We start from the raw sequence: 21,076 nt of genomic DNA on the forward strand, positions 1-21,076 counted from the left end.
TTCCATCCCGCCCATCAGCGTAGCAAGGCTCCCGTGTCTCCATGGCCTGTCCTGCATTTCTGGTTTTTACACTTTTTTCAGCATGGCCCTTTTGACCGCTGGCAAGCGAGACTTCTTTGTAGCGCCGATTTGCCTTTCCGGCTTGCTTGGTTGGCCAAAAAGGGCGTATGCGTTTTTTCCTGAATATATTCAGGAAAAAACGCATACGCCCTTTTTGGCCAAGGGCATCATTGTCAACGCTTTGCCGCTTTTCATGTGCTTTCAAGGCGAGTCGAATCGACCTCCTGAAATCTGTTTCCTGCAATTCTGCCTTGCTTTCAAATCCTCTTCGTTGCCTTCCCTCAATATATTTGTGGACGAGAGTCATCATTTCTAACTCTGCAGGTTTGTGAATTGCAGTGCCCCTGAGCTCCATTTGTCAACTCGCTTTTTTGGGAGCTGGCCGCAAAAGCGCAGGATTGCTTCAGGCCCTATTCTGGTTCCGGGGGGCAGGCTGAGCCTGTGGTTCATTCTTCTTCCTGATGGGAAAATAGAGTGACCTGTGCCTGTCCCAACACCTAGAGCTAGTCTCTCATTGGTTCCCCCTCTTCCCGTTCATCCTCAGGACAAATTGCGACCTGTACGAAACAGGAGGTCAACGGTGCTGATTCTCCAAGTAGGGAGATTGTTAGTGAAGCGGCTGGAATGGCGAACCCGAGCACAAGGAGAGGAGAAATGAGGTGCGTTTTAGAAACCTTTCCCGATCACACGGTGTACCATCTTCTGGGTTTCCCAGGCATGTTTTCGATGTAGGAAGATGCCCTTGAACCTGGAGATTTGGGACCCATGGCATGGGTACCACGAAGTATTACTTTAAAGGGTCTGCGTTTGCTCACCCAACCTCACCAATCCTCTCAGCCCCAAGAGTGTCCAGCCTTATGTCTCATCCAGCTGTGGGTCTAGATATGGTCAATCCAGGTTGCATCAGAGCCCCTGAACGGATTTTGTAAGAATGTCTCTCTCTTTCACTGTCTTTGTTTTCTGGGTTTTTTTTTTTAAGTAATCTATTTTTATAATGGGGTTTAGCTGCTTTTCCCTGCTGTGTTTATGCCGCTTTACACCCTCTTGATTCACTTCCAGAGAGATATCAATACATAGGTTTTAAGACTCTTCCTAGTCAGATATATTCTTGGGCGGTGAATAGGGGGTGTTGAGTCCAGTTCACTGAGCAGGGAGTAGGTCTTGTCTATTACATATTTGGCTTGTTGAACGGTATCTGAGCTAATTTCAAACCCTTGTTTTATGCATCACCCCGCCTCACCTTTCCCGTTAAGCAGCCATAGTTTGTTTTCTAAATGTGTGACTCTGTTCTGTTTTGGAATTCAGTTCAGGTGTATCGATGTTGACATTCCCTCTATAAGTGATATCTTGGTATAAGTGTCCTTTTCTGTGTGACTTATTTCACTTAGAGTCATCGTCCCTAAATCCACTCATCATGCTGCTACTAGCCTTATGACACTGATTTCATGGCTGAGTGATATTCCATTGTGCATAAGTACCACAACTTCTTTATCCATTTTTCTCTTTCCGGGGATATTTAAGGTGTACCGAAGTGGAGGTTCTTGGAAACAGAGCAGCACTAAACTTTGGGGTGCCTGTGTCGTGCTGATTTTTAGGTTTCCCGATTTCTATGCCCATGAGTGGAAGTGCCCTATGCTCTCTCAGCTGTGTCTATTCCATGTTTCAGGACGCAGCGTACACTCCTCCAGAGTGGCTGTTGGCAATTTCCATCCCGCCCATCAGCGTAGCAAGGCTCCCGTGTCTCCATGGCCTGTCCTGCATTTCTGGTTTTTACACTTTTTTCAGCATGGCCCTTTTGACCGCTGGCAAGCGAGACTTCTTTGTAGCGCCGATTTGCCTTTCCGGCTTGCTTGGTTGGCCAAAAAGGGCGTATGCGTTTTTTCCTGAATATATTCAGGAAAAAACGCATACGCCCTTTTTGGCCAAGGGCATCATTGTCAACGCTTTGCCGCTTTTCATGTGCTTTCAAGGCGAGTCGAATCTACCTCCTGAAATCTGTTTCCTGCAATTCTGCCTTGCTTTCAAATCCTCTTCGTTGCCTTCCCTCAATATATTTGTGGACGAGAGTCATCATTTCGAACTCTGCAGGTTTGTGAATTGCAGTGCACCTGAGCTCCATTTGTCAACTCGCTTTTTTGGGAGCTGGCCGCAAAAGCGCACGATTGCTTCAGGCCCTATTCTGGTTCCGGGGGGCAGGCTGAGCCTGTGGTTCATTCTTCTTCCTGATGGGAAAATAGAGTGACCTGTGCCTGTCCCAACACCTAGAGCTAGTCTCTCATTGGTTGCCCCTCTTCCCGTTCATCCTCAGGACAAATTGTGACCTGTACGAAACAGGAGGTCAACGGTGCTGATTCTCCAAGTAGGGAGATTGTTAGTGAAGCGGCTGGAATGGCGAACCCGAGCACAAGGAGAGGAGAAATGAGGTGCGTTTTAGAAACCTTTCCCGATCACACGGTGTACCATCTTCTGGGTTTCCCAGGCATGTTTTCGATGTAGGAAGATGCCCTTGAACCTGGAGATTTGGGACCCATGGCATGGGTACCACGCAGTATTACTTTAAAGGGTCTGCGTTTGCTCACCCAACCTCACCGATCCTCTCAGCCCCAAGAGTGTCCAGCCTTATGTCTCATCCAGCTGTGGGTCTAGATATGGTCAATCCAGGTTGCATCAGAGCCCCTGAATGGATTTTGTAAGAATTTCTCTCTCTTTCACTGTCTTTTTTTTATGGGTTTCTTTTAAAGTAATCTATTTTTATAATGGGGTTTAGGTGCTTTTCCCTGCTGTGTTTATGCCGCTTTACACCCTCTTGATTCACTTCCAGAGAGATATCTATACATAGGTTTTAAGACTCTTACTAGTCAGATATATTCTTGGGCGGTGAATAGGTGGTGTTGAGTCCAGTTCACTGAGCAGGGAGTAGGTCTTGTCTATTACATATTTGGCTTGTGGAACGGTATGTGAGCTAATTTCAAACCCTTGTTTTATGCATCACCCCGCCTCACCTTTCCCGTTAAGCAGCCATAGTGTGTTTTCTAAATGTGTGACTCTTTTCTGTTTTGGAATTCAGTTCAGGTGTAGCGATGTTGACATTCCCTCTATAAGTGATATCTTGGTATAAGTGTCCTTTTCTGTGTGACTTACTTCACTTAGAGTCATCGTCCCTAAATCCACTCATCATGCTGCTACTAGCCTTATGACACTGATTTCATGGCTGAGTGATATTCCATTGTGCATAAGTACCACAACTTCTTTATCCATTTTTCTCTTTCCTGGGATATTTAAGGTGTACCGAAGTGGAGGTTCTTGGAAACAGAGCAGCCCTAAACTTTGGGGTGCCTGTGTCGTGTTGATTTTTAGGTTTCCCGATTTCTACGCCCATGAGTGGAAGTGCCCTATGCTCTCTCAGCTGTGTCTATTCCATGTTTCAGGACGCAGCGTACACTTCTCCAGAGTGGCTGTTGGCAATTTCCATCCCGCCCATCAGCGTAGCAAGGCTCCCGTGTCTCCATGGCCTGTCCTGCATTTCTGGTTTTTACACTTTTTTCAGCATGGCCCTTTTGACCGCTGGCAAGCGAGACTTCTTTGTAGCGCCGATTTGCCTTTCCGGCTTGCTTGGTTGGCCAAAAAGGGCGTATGCGTTTTTTCCTGAATATATTCAGGAAAAAACGCATACGCCCTTTTTGGCCAAGGGCATCATTGTCAACGCTTTGCCGCTTTTCATGTGCTTTCAAGGCGAGTCGAATCGACCTCCTGAAATCTGTTTCCTGCAATTCTGCCTTGCTTTCAAATCCTCTTCGTTGCCTTCCCTCAATATATTTGTGGACGAGAGTTATCATTTATAACTCTGCAGGTTTGTGAATTGCAGTGCCCCTGAGCTCCATTTGTCAACTCGCTTTTTTGGGAGCTGGCCGCAAAAGCGCAGGATTGCTTCAGGCCCTATTCTGGTTCCGGGGGGCAGGCTGAGCCTGTGGTTCATTCTTCTTCCTGATGGGAAAATAGAGTGACCTGTGCCTGTCCCAACACCTAGAGCTAGTCTCTCATTGGTTCCCCCTCTTCCCGTTCATCCTCAGGACAAATTGTGACCTGTACGAAACAGGAGGTCAACGGTGCTGATTCTCCAAGTAGGGAGATTGTTAGTGAAGCGGCTGGAATGGCGAACCCGAGCACAAGGAGAGGAGAAATGAGGTGCGTTTTAGAAACCTTTCCCGATCACACGGTGTACCATCTTCTGGGTTTCCCAGGCATGTTTTCGATGTAGGAAGATGCCCTTGAACCTGGAGATTTGGGACCCATGGCATGGGTACCACGCAGTATTACTTTAAAGGGTCTGCGTTTGCTCACCCAACCTCACCAATCCTCTCAGCCCCAAGAGTGTCCAGCCTTATGTCTCATCCAGCTGTGGGTCTAGATATGGTCAATCCAGGTTGCATCAGAGCCCCTGAACGGATTTTGTAAGAATTTCTCTGTCTTACACTGTCTTTGTTTTATGGGTTTTTTTTTTTAAGTAATCTATTTTTATAATGGGGTTTAGCTGCTTTTCCCTGCTGTGTTTATGCCCCTTTACACCCTCTTGATTCACTTCCAGAGAGATATCAGTACATATCAATACATATCAATACATCAATACATAGGTTTTAAGACTCTTCCTAGTCAGATATATTCTTGGGCGGTGAATAGGGGGTGTTGAGTCCAGTTCACTGAGCAGGGAGTAGGTCTTGTCTATTACATATTTGGCTTGTGGAACGGCATCTGAGCTAATTTCAAACCCTTGTTTTATGCATCACCCCGCCTCACCATTCCCGTTAAGCAGCCATAGTGTGTTTTCTAAATGTGTGACTCTGTTCTCTTTTGGAATTCAGTTCAGGTGTAGCGATGTTGACATTCCCTCTATAAGTTATATCTTAAGATAAGTGTCCATTTCTGTGTGACTTACTTCACTTAGAGTCATCGTCCCTAAATCCACTCATCATGCTGCTACTAGCCTTATGACACTGATTTCATGGCTGAGTGATATTCCATTGTGCATAAGTCCCACAACTTCTTTATCCATTTTTCTCTTTCCGGGGATATTTAAGGTATACCGAAGTGGAGGTTCTTGGAAACAGAGCAGCACTAAACTTTGGGGTGCCTGTGGCGTGCTGATTTTTAGGTTTCCCTATTTCTACGCCCATGAGTGGAAGTGCCCTATGCTCTCTCAGCTGTGTCTATTCCATGTTTCAGGACGCAGCGTACACTTCTCCAGAGTGGCTGTTGGCAATTTCCATCCCGCCCATCAGCGTAGCAAGGCTCCCGTGTCTCCATGGCCTGTCCTGCATTTCTGGTTTTTACACTTTTTTCAGCATGGCCCTTTTGACCGCTGGCAAGCGAGACTTCTTTGTAGCGCCGATTTGCCTTTCCGGTTTGCTTGGTTGGCCAAAAAGGGCGTATGCGTTTTTTCCTGAATATATTCAGGAAAAAACGCATACGCCCTTTCTGGCCAAGGGCATCATTGTCAACGCTTTGCCGCTTTTCATGTGCTTTCAAGGCGAGTCGAATCGACCTCCTGAAATCTGTTTCCTGCAATTCTGCCTTGCTTTCAAATCCTCTTCGTTGCCTTCCCTCAATATATTTGTGGACGAGAGTCATCATTTCTAACTCTGCAGGTTTGTGAATTGCAGTGCCCCTGAGCTCCATTTGTCAACTCGCTTTTTTGGGAGCTGGCCGCAAAAGCGCAGGATTGTTTTAGGCCCTATTCTGGTTCCGGGGGGCAGGCTGAGCCTGTGGTTCATTATTCTTCCTGATGGGAAAATAGAGTGACCTGTGCCTGTCCCAACACCTAGAGCTAGTCTCTCATTGGTTCCCCCTCTTCCCGTTCATCCTCAGGACAAATTGTGACCTGTACGAAACAGGAGGTCAACGGTGCTGATTCTCCAAGTAGGGAGATTGTTAGTGAAGCGGCTGGAATGGCGAACCCGAGCACAAGGAGAGGAGAAATGAGGTGCGTTTTAGAAACCTTTCCCGATCACACGGTGTACCATCTTCTGGGTTTCCCAGGCATGTTTTCGATGTAGGAAGATGCCCTTGAACCTGGAGATTTGGGACCCATTGCATGGGTACCACGCAGTACTACTTTAAAGGGTCTGCGTTTGCTCACCCAACCTCATCGATCCTCTCAGCCCCAAGAGTGTCCAGCCTTATGTCTCATCCAGCTGTGGGTCTAGATATGGTCAATCCAGGTTGCATCAGAGCCCCTGAACGGATTTTGTAAGAATTTCTCTCTCTTTCACTGTCTTTGTTTTCTGGGGTTTTTTTTTTTAAGTAATCTATTTTTATAATGGGGTTTAGCTGCTTTTCCCTGCTGTGTTTATGCCGCTTTACACCCTCTTGATTCACTTCCAGAGAGATATCAATACATAGGTTTAAAGACTCTTCCTAGTCAGATATATTCTTGGGCGGTGAATAGGGGGTGTTGAGTCCAGTTCACTGAGCAGGGAGTAGGTCTTGTCTATTACATATTTGGCTTGTGGAACGGTATCTGAGCTAATTTCAAACCCTTGTTTTATGCATCGCCCCGCCTCACCTTTCCCGTTAAGCAGCCATAGTGTGTTTTGTAAATGTGTGACTCTGTTCTGCTTTGGAATTCAGTTCAGGTGTAGCGATGTTGACATTCCCTCTATCAGTGATATCTTAGGATAAGCGTCCTTTTCTGTGTGACTTACTTCACTTAGAGTCATCGTCCCTAAATCCACTCATCATGCTGCTACTAGCCTTATGACACTGATTTCATGGCTGAGTGATATTCCATTGTGCATAAGTACCACAACTTCTTTATCCATTTTTCTGTTTCCTGGGATATTTAAGGTGTACCGAAGTGGAGGTTCTTGGAAACAGAGCAGCGCTAAACTTTGGGGTGCCTGTGTCGTGTTGATTTTTAGGTTTCCCGATTTCTACGCCCATGAGTGGAAGTGCCCTATGCTCTCTCAGCTGTGTCTATTCCATGTTTCAGGACGCAGCGTACACTTCTCCAGAGTGGCTGTTGGCAATTTCCATCCCGCCCATCAGCGTAGCAAGGCTCCCGTGTCTCCATGGCCTGTCCTGCATTTCTGGTTTTTACACTTTTTTCAGCATGGCCCTTTTGACCGCTGGCAAGCGAGACTTCTTTGTAGCGCCGATTTGCCTTTCCGGCTTGCTTGGTTGGCCAAAAAGGGCGTATGCGTTTTTTCCTGAATATATTCAGGAAAAAACGCATACGCCCTTTTTGGCCAAGGGCATCATTGTCAACGCTTTGCCGCTTTTCATGTGCTTTCAAGGCGAGTCGAATCGACCTCCTGAAATCTGTTTCCTGCAATTCTGCCTTGCTTTCAAATCCTCTTCGTTGCCTTCCCTCAATATATTTGTGGACGAGAGTCATCATTTCTAACTCTGCAGGTTTGTGAATTGCAGTGCCCCTGAGCTCCATTTGTCAACTCGCTTTTTTGGGAGCTGGCCGCAAAAGCGCAGGATTGCTTCAGGCCCTATTCTGGTTCCGGGGGGCAGGCTGAGCCTGTGGTTCATTCTTCTTCCTGATGGGAAAATAGAGTGACCTGTGCCTGTCCCAACACCTAGAGCTAGTCTCTCATTGGTTCCCCCTCTTCCCGTTCATCCTCAGGACAAATTGCGACCTGTACGAAACAGGAGGTCAACGGTGCTGATTCTCCAAGTAGGGAGATTTTTAGTGAAGCGGCTGGAATGGCGAACCCGAGCACAAGGAGAGGAGAAATGAGGTGCGTTTTAGAAACCTTTCCCGATCACACGGTGTACCATCTTCTGGGTTTCCCAGGCATGTTTTCGATGTAGGAAGATGCCCTTGAACCTGGAGATTTGGGACCCATGGCATGGGTACCACGCAGTATTACTTTAAAGGGTCTGCGTTTGCTCACCCAACCTCACCAATCCTCTCAGCCCCAAGAGTGTCCAGCCTTATGTCTCATCCAGCTGTGGGTCTAGATATGGTCAATCCAGGTTGCATCAGAGCCCCTGAACGGATTTTGTAAGAATGTCTCTCTCTTTCACTGTCTTTGTTTTCTGGGGTTTTTTTTTTTAAGTAATCTATTTTTATAATGGGGTTTAGCTGCTTTTCCCTGCTGTGTTTATGCCGCTTTACACCCTCTTGATTCACTTCCAGAGAGATATCAATACATAGGTTTAAAGACTCTTCCTAGTCAGATATATTCTTGGGCGGTGAATAGGGGGTGTTGAGTCCAGTTCACTGAGCAGGGAGTAGGTCTTGTCTATTACATATTTGGCTTGTGGAACGGTATGTGAGCTAATTTCAAACCCTTGTTTTATGCATCGCCCCGCCTCACCTTTCCCGTTAAGCAGCCATAGTGTGTTTTCTAAATGTGTGACTCTGTTCTGTTTTGGAATTCAGTTCAGGTGTAGCGATGTTGACATTCCCTCTATCAGTGATATCTTAGGATAAGCGTCCTTTTCTGTGTGACTTACTTCACTTAGAGTTTTCGTCCCTAAATCCACTCATCATGCTGCTACTAGCCTTATGACACTGATTTCATGGCTGAGTGATATTCCATTGTGCATAAGTACCACAACTTCTTTATCCATTTTTCTGTTTCCTGGGATATTTAAGGTGTACCGAAGTGGAGGTTCTTGGAAGCAGAGCAGCCCTAAACTTTGGGGTGCCTGTGTCGTGTTGATTTTTAGGTTTCCCGATTTCTACGCCCATGAGTGGAAGTGCCCTATGCTCTCTCAGCTGTGTCTATTCCATGTTTCAGGACGCAGCGTACACTTCTCCAGAGTGGCTGTTGGCAATTTCCATCCCGCCCATCAGCGTAGCAAGGCTCCCGTGTCTCCATGGCCTGTCCTGCATTTCTGGTTTTTACACTTTTTTCAGCATGGCCCTTTTGACCGCTGGCAAGCGAGACTTCTTTGTAGCGCCGATTTGCCTTTCCGGCTTGCTTGGTTGGCCAAAAAGGGCGTGTGCGTTTTTTCCTGAATATATTCAGGAAAAAACGCACACGCCCTTTTTGGCCAAGGGCATCATTGTCAACGCTTTGCCGCTTTTCATGTGCTTTCAAGGCGAGTCGAATCGACCTCCTGAAATCTGTTTCCTGCAATTCTGCCTTGCTTTCAAATCCTCTTCGTTGCCTTCCCTCAATATATTTGTGGACGAGAGTCATCATTTCTAACTCTGCAGGTTTGTGAATTGCAGTGCCCCTGAGCTCCATTTGTCAACTCGCTTTTTTGGGAGCTGGCCGCAAAAGCGCAGGATTGCTTCAGGCCCTATTCTGGTTCCGGGGGGCAGGCTGAGCCTGTGGTTCATTCTTCTTCCTGATGGGAAAATAGAGTGACCTGTGCCTGTCCCAACACCTAGAGCTAGTCTCTCATTGGTTCCCCCTCTTCCCGTTCATCCTCAGGACAAATTGCGACCTGTACGAAACAGGAGGTCAACGGTGCTGATTCTCCAAGTAGGGAGATTGTTAGTGAAGCGGCTGGAATGGCGAACCCGAGCACAAGGAGAGGAGAAATGAGGTGCGTTTTAGAAACCTTTCCCGATCACACGGTGTACCATCTTCTGGGTTTCCCAGGCATGTTTTCGATGTAGGAAGATGCCCTTGAACCTGGAGATTTGGGACCCATGGCATGGGTACCACGCAGTATTACTTTAAAGGGTCTGCGTTTGCTCACCCAACCTCACCAATCCTCTCAGCCCCAAGAGTGTCCAGCCTTATGTCTCATCCAGCTGTGGGTCTAGATATGGTCAATCCAGGTTGCATCAGAGCCCCTGAACGGATTTTGTAAGAATGTCTCTCTCTTTCACTGTCTTTGTTTTCTCGGGTTTTTTTTTTAAGTAATCTATTTTTATAATGGGGTTTAGCTGCTTTTCCCTGCTGTGTTTATGCCGCTTTACACCCTCTTGATTCACTTCCAGAGAGATATCAATACATAGGTTTTAAGACTCTTCCTAGTCAGATATATTCTTGGGCGGTGAATAGGGGGTGTTGAGTCCAGTTCACTGAGCAGGGAGTAGGTCTTGTCTATTACATATTTGGCTTGTTGAACGGTATCTGAGCTAATTTCAAACCCTTGTTTTATGCATCACCCCGCCTCACCTTTCCCGTTAAGCAGCCATAGTTTGTTTTCTAAATGTGTGACTCTGTTCTGTTTTGGAATTCAGTTCAGGTGTATCGATGTTGACATTCCCTCTATAAGTGATATCTTGGTATAAGTGTCCTTTTCTGTGTGACTTACTTCACTTAGAGTCATCGTCCCTAAATCCACTCATCATGCTGCTACTAGCCTTATGACACTGATTTCATGGCTGAGTGATATTCCATTGTGCATAAGTACCACAACTTCTTTATCCATTTTTCTCTTTCCGGGGATATTTAAGGTGTACCGAAGTGGAGGTTCTTGGAAACAGAGCAGCACTAAACTTTGGGGTGCCTGTGTCGTGCTGATTTTTAGGTTTCCCGATTTCTATGCCCATGAGTGGAAGTGCCCTATGCTCTCTCAGCTGTGTCTATTCCATGTTTCAGGACGCAGCGTACACTCCTCCAGAGTGGCTGTTGGCAATTTCCATCCCGCCCATCAGCGTAGCAAGGCTCCCGTGTCTCCATGGCCTGTCCTGCATTTCTGGTTTTTACACTTTTTTCAGCATGGCCCTTTTGACCGCTGGCAAGCGAGACTTCTTTGTAGCGCCGATTTGCCTTTCCGGCTTGCTTGGTTGGCCAAAAAGGGCGTATGCGTTTTTTCCTGAATATATTCAGGAAAAAACGCATACGCCCTTTTTGGCCAAGGGCATCATTGTCAACGCTTTGCCGCTTTTCATGTGCTTTCAAGGCGAGTCGAATCTACCTCCTGAAATCTGTTTCCTGCAATTCTGCCTTGCTTTCAAATCCTCTTCGTTGCCTTCCCTCAATATATTTGTGGACGAGAGTCATCATTTCGAACTCTGCAGGTTTGTGAATTGCAGTGCACCTGAGCTCCATTTGTCAACTCGCTTTTTTGGGAGCTGGCCGCAAAAGCGCACGATTGCTTCAGGCCCTATTCTGGTTCCGGGGGGCAGGCTGAGCCTGTGGTTCATTCTTCTTCCTGATGGGAAAATAGAGTGACCTGTGCCTGTCCCAACACCTAGAGCTAGTCTCTCATTGGTTGCCCCTCTTCCCGTTCATCCTCAGGACAAATTGTGACCTGTACGAAACAGGAGGTCAACGGTGCTGATTCTCCAAGTAGGGAGATTGTTAGTGAAGCGGCTGGAATGGCGAACCCGAGCACAAGGAGAGGAGAAATGAGGTGCGTTTTAGAAACCTTTCCCGATCACACGGTGTACCATCTTCTGGGTTTCCCAGGCATGTTTTCGATGTAGGAAGATGCCCTTGAACCTGGAGATTTGGGACCCATGGCATGGGTACCACGCAGTATTACTTTAAAGGGTCTGCGTTTGCTCACCCAACCTCACCGATCCTCTCAGCCCCAAGAGTGTCCAGCCTTATGTCTCATCCAGCTGTGGGTCTAGATATGGTCAATCCAGGTTGCATCAGAGCCCCTGAATGGATTTTGTAAGAATTTCTCTCTCTTTCACTGTCTTTTTTTTATGGGTTTCTTTTAAAGTAATCTATTTTTATAATGGGGTTTAGGTGCTTTTCCCTGCTGTGTTTATGCCGCTTTACACCCTCTTGATTCACTTCCAGAGAGATATCTATACATAGGTTTTAAGACTCTTACTAGTCAGATATATTCTTGGGCGGTGAATAGGTGGTGTTGAGTCCAGTTCACTGAGCAGGGAGTAGGTCTTGTCTATTACATATTTGGCTTGTGGAACGGTATGTGAGCTAATTTCAAACCCTTGTTTTATGCATCACCCCGCCTCACCTTTCCCGTTAAGCAGCCATAGTGTGTTTTCTAAATGTGTGACTCTTTTCTGTTTTGGAATTCAGTTCAGGTGTAGCGATGTTGACATTCCCTCTATAAGTGATATCTTGGTATAAGTGTCCTTTTCTGTGTGACTTACTTCACTTAGAGTCATCGTCCCTAAATCCACTCATCATGCTGCTACTAGCCTTATGACACTGATTTCATGGCTGAGTGATATTCCATTGTGCATAAGTACCACAACTTCTTTATCCATTTTTCTCTTTCCTGGGATATTTAAGGTGTACCGAAGTGGAGGTTCTTGGAAACAGAGCAGCCCTAAACTTTGGGGTGCCTGTGTCGTGTTGATTTTTAGGTTTCCCGATTTCTACGCCCATGAGTGGAAGTGCCCTATGCTCTCTCAGCTGTGTCTATTCCATGTTTCAGGACGCAGCGTACACTTCTCCAGAGTGGCTGTTGGCAATTTCCATCCCGCCCATCAGCGTAGCAAGGCTCCCGTGTCTCCATGGCCTGTCCTGCATTTCTGGTTTTTACACTTTTTTCAGCATGGCCCTTTTGACCGCTGGCAAGCGAGACTTCTTTGTAGCGCCGATTTGCCTTTCCGGCTTGCTTGGTTGGCCAAAAAGGGCGTATGCGTTTTTTCCTGAATATATTCAGGAAAAAACGCATACGCCCTTTTTGGCCAAGGGCATCATTGTCAACGCTTTGCCGCTTTTCATGTGCTTTCAAGGCGAGTCGAATCGACCTCCTGAAATCTGTTTCCTGCAATTCTGCCTTGCTTTCAAATCCTCTTCGTTGCCTTCCCTCAATATATTTGTGGACGAGAGTTATCATTTATAACTCTGCAGGTTTGTGAATTGCAGTGCCCCTGAGCTCCATTTGTCAACTCGCTTTTTTGGGAGCTGGCCGCAAAAGCGCAGGATTGCTTCAGGCCCTATTCTGGTTCCGGGGGGCAGGCTGAGCCTGTGGTTCATTCTTCTTCCTGATGGGAAAATAGAGTGACCTGTGCCTGTCCCAACACCTAGAGCTAGTCTCTCATTGGTTCCCCCTCTTCCCGTTCATCCTCAGGACAAATTGTGACCTGTACGAAACAGGAGGTCAACGGTGCTGATTCTCCAAGTAGGGAGATTGTTAGTGAAGCGGCTGGAATGGCGAACCCGAGCACAAGGAGAGGAGAAATGAGGTGCGTTTTAGAAACCTTTCCCGATCACACGGTGTACCATCTTCTGGGTTTCCCAGGCATGTTTTCGATGTAGGAAGATGCCCTTGAACCTGGAGATTTGGGACCCATGGCATGGGTACCACGCAGTATTACTTTAAAGGGTCTGCGTTTGCTCACCCAACCTCACCAATCCTCTCAGCCCCAAGAGTGTCCAGCCTTATGTCTCATCCAGCTGTGGGTCTAGATATGGTCAATCCAGGTTGCATCAGAGCCCCTGAACGGATTTTGTAAGAATTTCTCTGTCTTACACTGTCTTTGTTTTATGGGTTTTTTTTTTTAAGTAATCTATTTTTATAATGGGGTTTAGCTGCTTTTCCCTGCTGTGTTTATGCCCCTTTACACCCTCTTGATTCACTTCCAGAGAGATATCAGTACATATCAATACATATCAATACATCAATACATAGGTTTTAAGACTCTTCCTAGTCAGATATATTCTTGGGCGGTGAATAGGGGGTGTTGAGTCCAGTTCACTGAGCAGGGAGTAGGTCTTGTCTATTACATATTTGGCTTGTGGAACGGCATCTGAGCTAATTTCAAACCCTTGTTTTATGCATCACCCCGCCTCACCTTTCCCGTTAAGCAGCCATAGTGTGTTTTCTAAATGTGTGACTCTGTTCTCTTTTGGAATTCAGTTCAGGTGTAGCGATGTTGACATTCCCTCTATAAGTTATATCTTAAGATAAGTGTCCATTTCTGTGTGACTTACTTCACTTAGAGTCATCGTCCCTAAATCCACTCATCATGCTGCTACTAGCCTTATGACACTGATTTCATGGCTGAGTGATATTCCATTGTGCATAAGTCCCACAACTTCTTTATCCATTTTTCTCTTTCCGGGGATATTTAAGGTATACCGAAGTGGAGGTTCTTGGAAACAGAGCAGCACTAAACTTTGGGGTGCCTGTGGCGTGCTGATTTTTAGGTTTCCCTATTTCTACGCCCATGAGTGGAAGTGCCCTATGCTCTCTCAGCTGTGTCTATTCCATGTTTCAGGACGCAGCGTACACTTCTCCAGAGTGGCTGTTGGCAATTTCCATCCCGCCCATCAGCGTAGCAAGGCTCCCGTGTCTCCATGGCCTGTCCTGCATTTCTGGTTTTTACACTTTTTTCAGCATGGCCCTTTTGACCGCTGGCAAGCGAGACTTCTTTGTAGCGCCGATTTGCCTTTCCGGTTTGCTTGGTTGGCCAAAAAGGGCGTATGCGTTTTTTCCTGAATATATTCAGGAAAAAACGCATACGCCCTTTCTGGCCAAGGGCATCATTGTCAACGCTTTGCCGCTTTTCATGTGCTTTCAAGGCGAGTCGAATCGACCTCCTGAAATCTGTTTCCTGCAATTCTGCCTTGCTTTCAAATCCTCTTCGTTGCCTTCCCTCAATATATTTGTGGACGAGAGTCATCATTTCTAACTCTGCAGGTTTGTGAATTGCAGTGCCCCTGAGCTCCATTTGTCAACTCGCTTTTTTGGGAGCTGGCCGCAAAAGCGCAGGATTGTTTTAGGCCCTATTCTGGTTCCGGGGGGCAGGCTGAGCCTGTGGTTCATTATTCTTCCTGATGGGAAAATAGAGTGACCTGTGCCTGTCCCAACACCTAGAGCTAGTCTCTCATTGGTTCCCCCTCTTCCCGTTCATCCTCAGGACAAATTGTGACCTGTACGAAACAGGAGGTCAACGGTGCTGATTCTCCAAGTAGGGAGATTGTTAGTGAAGCGGCTGGAATGGCGAACCCGAGCACAAGGAGAGGAGAAATGAGGTGCGTTTTAGAAACCTTTCCCGATCACACGGTGTACCATCTTCTGGGTTTCCCAGGCATGTTTTCGATGTAGGAAGATGCCCTTGAACCTGGAGATTTGGGACCCATTGCATGGGTACCACGCAGTACTACTTTAAAGGGTCTGCGTTTGCTCACCCAACCTCATCGATCCTCTCAGCCCCAAGAGTGTCCAGCCTTATGTCTCATCCAGCTGTGGGTCTAGATATGGTCAATCCAGGTTGCATCAGAGCCCCTGAACGGATTTTGTAAGAATTTCTCTCTCTTTCACTGTCTTTGTTTTCTGGGGTTTTTTTTTTTAAGTAATCTATTTTTATAATGGGGTTTAGCTGCTTTTCCCTGCTGTGTTTATGCCGCTTTACACCCTCTTGATTCACTTCCAGAGAGATATCAATACATAGGTTTAAAGACTCTTCCTAGTCAGATATATTCTTGGGCGGTGAATAGGGGGTGTTGAGTCCAGTTCACTGAGCAGGGAGTAGGTCTTGTCTATTACATATTTGGCTTGTGGAACGGTATCTGAGCTAATTTCAAACCCTTGTTTTATGCATCGCCCCGCCTCACCTTTCCCGTTAAGCAGCCATAGTGTGTTTTGTAAATGTGTGACTCTGTTCTGCTTTGGAATTCAGTTCAGGTGTAGCGATGTTGACATTCCCTCTATCAGTGATATCTTAGGATAAGCGTCCTTTTCTGTGTGACTTACTTCACTTAGAGTCATCGTCCCTAAATCCACTCATCATGCTGCTACTAGCCTTATGACACTGATTTCATGGCTGAGTGATATTCCATTGTGCATAAGTACCACAACTTCTTTATCCATTTTTCTGTTTCCTGGGATATTTAAGGTGTACCGAAGTGGAGGTTCTTGGAAACAGAGCAGCGCTAAACTTTGGGGTGCCTGTGTCGTGTTGATTTTTAGGTTTCCCGATTTCTACGCCCATGAGTGGAAGTGCCCTATGCTCTCTCAGCTGTGTCTATTCCATGTTTCAGGACGCAGCGTACACTTCTCCAGAGTGGCTGTTGGCAATTTCCATCCCGCCCATCAGCGTAGCAAGGCTCCCGTGTCTCCATGGCCTGTCCTGCATTTCTGGTTTTTACACTTTTTTCAGCATGGCCCTTTTGACCGCTGGCAAGCGAGACTTCTTTGTAGCGCCGATTTGCCTTTCCGGCTTGCTTGGTTGGCCAAAAAGGGCGTATGCGTTTTTTCCTGAATATATTCAGGAAAAAACGCATACGCCCTTTTTGGCCAAGGGCATCATTGTCAACGCTTTGCCGCTTTTCATGTGCTTTCAAGGCGAGTCGAATCGACCTCCTGAAATCTGTTTCCTGCAATTCTGCCTTGCTTTCAAATCCTCTTCGTTGCCTTCCCTCAATATATTTGTGGACGAGAGTCATCATTTCTAACTCTGCAGGTTTGTGAATTGCAGTGCCCCTGAGCTCCATTTGTCAACTCGCTTTTTTGGGAGCTGGCCGCAAAAGCGCAGGATTGCTTCAGGCCCTATTCTGGTTCCGGGGGGCAGGCTGAGCCTGTGGTTCATTCTTCTTCCTGATGGGAAAATAGAGTGACCTGTGCCTGTCCCAACACCTAGAGCTAGTCTCTCATTGGTTCCCCCTCTTCCCGTTCATCCTCAGGACAAATTGCGACCTGTACGAAACAGGAGGTCAACGGTGCTGATTCTCCAAGTAGGGAGATTTTTAGTGAAGCGGCTGGAATGGCGAACCCGAGCACAAGGAGAGGAGAAATGAGGTGCGTTTTAGAAACCTTTCCCGATCACACGGTGTACCATCTTCTGGGTTTCCCAGGCATGTTTTCGATGTAGGAAGATGCCCTTGAACCTGGAGATTTGGGACCCATGGCATGGGTACCACGCAGTATTACTTTAAAGGGTCTGCGTTTGCTCACCCAACCTCACCAATCCTCTCAGCCCCAAGAGTGTCCAGCCTTATGTCTCATCCAGCTGTGGGTCTAGATATGGTCAATCCAGGTTGCATCAGAGCCCCTGAACGGATTTTGTAAGAATGTCTCTCTCTTTCACTGTCTTTGTTTTCTGGGGTTTTTTTTTTTAAGTAATCTATTTTTATAATGGGGTTTAGCTGCTTTTCCCTGCTGTGTTTATGCCGCTTTACACCCTCTTGATTCACTTCCAGAGAGATATCAATACATAGGTTTAAAGACTCTTCCTAGTCAGATATATTCTTGGGCGGTGAATAGGGGGTGTTGAGTCCAGTTCACTGAGCAGGGAGTAGGTCTTGTCTATTACATATTTGGCTTGTGGAACGGTATGTGAGCTAATTTCAAACCCTTGTTTTATGCATCGCCCCGCCTCACCTTTCCCGTTAAGCAGCCATAGTGTGTTTTCTAAATGTGTGACTCTGTTCTGTTTTGGAATTCAGTTCAGGTGTAGCGATGTTGACATTCCCTCTATCAGTGATATCTTAGGATAAGCGTCCTTTTCTGTGTGACTTACTTCACTTAGAGTTTTCGTCCCTAAATCCACTCATCATGCTGCTACTAGCCTTATGACACTGATTTCATGGCTGAGTGATATTCCATTGTGCATAAGTACCACAACTTCTTTATCCATTTTTCTGTTTCCTGGGATATTTAAGGTGTACCGAAGTGGAGGTTCTTGGAAGCAGAGCAGCCCTAAACTTTGGGGTGCCTGTGTCGTGTTGATTTTTAGGTTTCCCGATTTCTACGCCCATGAGTGGAAGTGCCCTATGCTCTCTCAGCTGTGTCTATTCCATGTTTCAGGACGCAGCGTACACTTCTCCAGAGTGGCTGTTGGCAATTTCCATCCCGCCCATCAGCGTAGCAAGGCTCCCGTGTCTCCATGGCCTGTCCTGCATTTCTGGTTTTTACACTTTTTTCAGCATGGCCCTTTTGACCGCTGGCAAGCGAGACTTCTTTGTAGCGCCGATTTGCCTTTCCGGCTTGCTTGGTTGGCCAAAAAGGGCGTGTGCGTTTTTTCCTGAATATATTCAGGAAAAAACGCACACGCCCTTTTTGGCCAAGGGCATCATTGTCAACGCTTTGCCGCTTTTCATGTGCTTTCAAGGCGAGTCGAATCGACCTCCTGAAATCTGTTTCCTGCAATTCTGCCTTGCTTTCAAATCCTCTTCGTTGCCTTCCCTCAATATATTTGTGGACGAGAGTCATCATTTCTAACTCTGCAGGTTTGTGAATTGCAGTGCCCCTGAGCTCCATTTGTCAACTCGCTTTTTTGGGAGCTGGCCGCAAAAGCGCAGGATTGCTTCAGGCCCTATTCTGGTTCCGGGGGGCAGGCTGAGCCTGTGGTTCATTCTTCTTCCTGATGGGAAAATAGAGTGACCTGTGCCTGTCCCAACACCTAGAGCTAGTCTCTCATTGGTTCCCCCTCTTCCCGTTCATCCTCAGGACAAATTGCGACCTGTACGAAACAGGAGGTCAACGGTGCTGATTCTCCAAGTAGGGAGATTGTTAGTGAAGCGGCTGGAATGGCGAACCCGAGCACAAGGAGAGGAGAAATGAGGTGCGTTTTAGAAACCTTTCCCGATCACACGGTGTACCATCTTCTGGGTTTCCCAGGCATGTTTTCGATGTAGGAAGATGCCCTTGAACCTGGAGATTTGGGACCCATGGCATGGGTACCACGCAGTATTACTTTAAAGGGTCTGCGTTTGCTCACCCAACCTCACCAATCCTCTCAGCCCCAAGAGTGTCCAGCCTTATGTCTCATCCAGCTGTGGGTCTAGATATGGTCAATCCAGGTTGCATCAGAGCCCCTGAACGGATTTTGTAAGAATGTCTCTCTCTTTCACTGTCTTTGTTTTCTCGGGTTTTTTTTTTAAGTAATCTATTTTTATAATGGGGTTTAGCTGCTTTTCCCTGCTGTGTTTATGCCGCTTTACACCCTCTTGATTCACTTCCAGAGAGATATCAATACATAGGTTTAAAGACTCTTCCTAGTCAGATATATTCTTGGGCGGTGAATAGGGGGTGTTGAGTCCAGTTCACTGAGCAGGGAGTAGGTCTTGTCTATTACATATTTGGCTTGTGGAACGGTATGTGAGCTAATTTCAAACCCTTGTTTTATGCATCGCCCCGCCTCACCTTTCCCGTTAAGCAGCCATAGTGTGTTTTCTAAATGTGTGACTCTGTTCTGTTTTGGAATTCAGTTCAGGTGTAGCGATGTTGACATTCCCTCTATAAGTGATATCTTAAGATAAGTGTCCTTTTCTGTGTGACTTACTTCACTTAGAGTCATCGTCCCTAAATCCACTCATCATGCTGCTACTAGCCTTATGACACTGATTTCATGGCTGAGTGATATTCCATTGTGCATAAGTACCACAACTTCTTTATCCATTTTTCTCTTTCCTGGGATATTTAAGGTGTACCGAAGTGGAGCTTCTTGGAAACAGAGCAGCCCTAAACTTTGGGGTGCCTGTGTCGTGTTGATTTTTAGGTTTCCCGATTTCTACGCCCATGAGTGGAAGTGCCCTATGCTCTCTCAGCTGTGTCTATTCCATGTTTCAGGACGCAGCGTACACTTCTCCAGAGTGGCTGTTGGCAATTTCCATCCCGCCCATCAGCGTAGCAAGGCTCCCGTGTCTCCATGGCCTGTCCTGCATTTCTGGTTTTTACACTTTTTTCAGCATGGCCCTTTTGACCGCTGGCAAGCGAGACTTCTTTGTAGCGCCGATTTGCCTTTCCGGCTTGCTTGGTTGGCCAAAAAGGGCGTATGCGTTTTTTCCTGAATATATTCAGGAAAAAACGCATACGCCCTTTTTGGCCAAGGGCATCATTGTCAACGCTTTGCCGCTTTTCATGTGCTTTCAAGGCGAGTCGAATCGACCTCCTGAAATCTGTTTCCTGCAATTCTGCCTTGCTTTCAAATCCTCTTCGTTGCCTTCCCTCAATATATTTGTGGACGAGAGTTATCATTTATAACTCTGCAGGTTTGTGAATTGCAGTGCCCCTGAGCTCCATTTGTCAACTCGCTTTTTTGGGAGCTGGCCGCAAAAGCGCAGGATTGCTTCAGGCCCTATTCTGGTTCCGGGGGGCAGGCTGAGCCTGTGGTTCATTCTTCTTCCTGATGGGAAAATAGAGTGACCTGTGCCTGTCCCAACACCTAGAGCTAGTCTCTCATTGGTTCCCCCTCTTCCCGTTCATCCTCAGGACAAATTGCGACCTGTACGAAACAGGAGGTCAACGGTGCTGATTCTCCAAGTAGGGAGATTGTTAGTGAAGCGGCTGGAATGGCGAACCCGAGCACAAGGAGAGGAGAAATGAGGTGCGTTTTAGAAACCTTTCCCGATCACACGGTGTACCATCTTCTGGGTTTCCCAGGCATGTTTTCGATGTAGGAAGATGCCCTTGAACCTGGAGATTTGGGACCCATGGCATGGGTACCACGCAGTATTACTTTAAAGGGTCTGCGTTTGCTCACCCAACCTCACCAATCCTCTCAGCCCCAAGAGTGTCCAGCCTTATGTCTCATCCAGCTGTGGGTCTAGATATGGTCAATCCAGGTTGCATCAGAGCCCCTGAACGGATTTTGTAAGAATTTCTCTGTCTTACACTGTCTTTGTTTTATGGGTTTTTTTTTTAAGTAATCTATTTTTATAATGGGGTTTAGCTGCTTTTCCCTGCTGTGTTTATGCCGCTTTACACCCTCTTGATTCACTTCCAGAGAGATATCAGTACATATCAATACATATCAATACATCAATACATAGGTTTTAAGACTCTTCCTAGTCAGATATATTCTTGGGCGGTGAATAGGGGGTGTTGAGTCCAGTTCACTGAGCAGGGAGTAGGTCTTGTCTATTACATATTTGGCTTGTGGAACGGCATCTGAGCTAATTTCAAACCCTTGTTTTATGCATCACCCCGCCTCACCTTTCCCGTTAAGCAGCCATAGTGTGTTTTCTAAATGTGTGACTCTGTTCTCTTTTGGAATTCAGTTCAGGTGTAGCGATGTTGACATTCCCTCTATAAGTTATATCTTAAGATAAGTGTCCATTTCTGTGTGACTTACTTCACTTAGAGTCATCGTCCCTAAATCCACTCATCATGCTGCTACTAGCCTTATGACACTGATTTCATGGCTGAGTGATATTCCATTGTGCATAAGTCCCACAACTTCTTTATCCATTTTTCTCTTTCCGGGGATATTTAAGGTATACCG

This window comes from Eubalaena glacialis, chromosome 8, assembly GCF_028564815.1.
Source record: "Eubalaena glacialis isolate mEubGla1 chromosome 8, mEubGla1.1.hap2.+ XY, whole genome shotgun sequence".
Classification (NCBI taxonomy): domain Eukaryota; kingdom Metazoa; phylum Chordata; class Mammalia; order Artiodactyla; family Balaenidae; genus Eubalaena; species Eubalaena glacialis.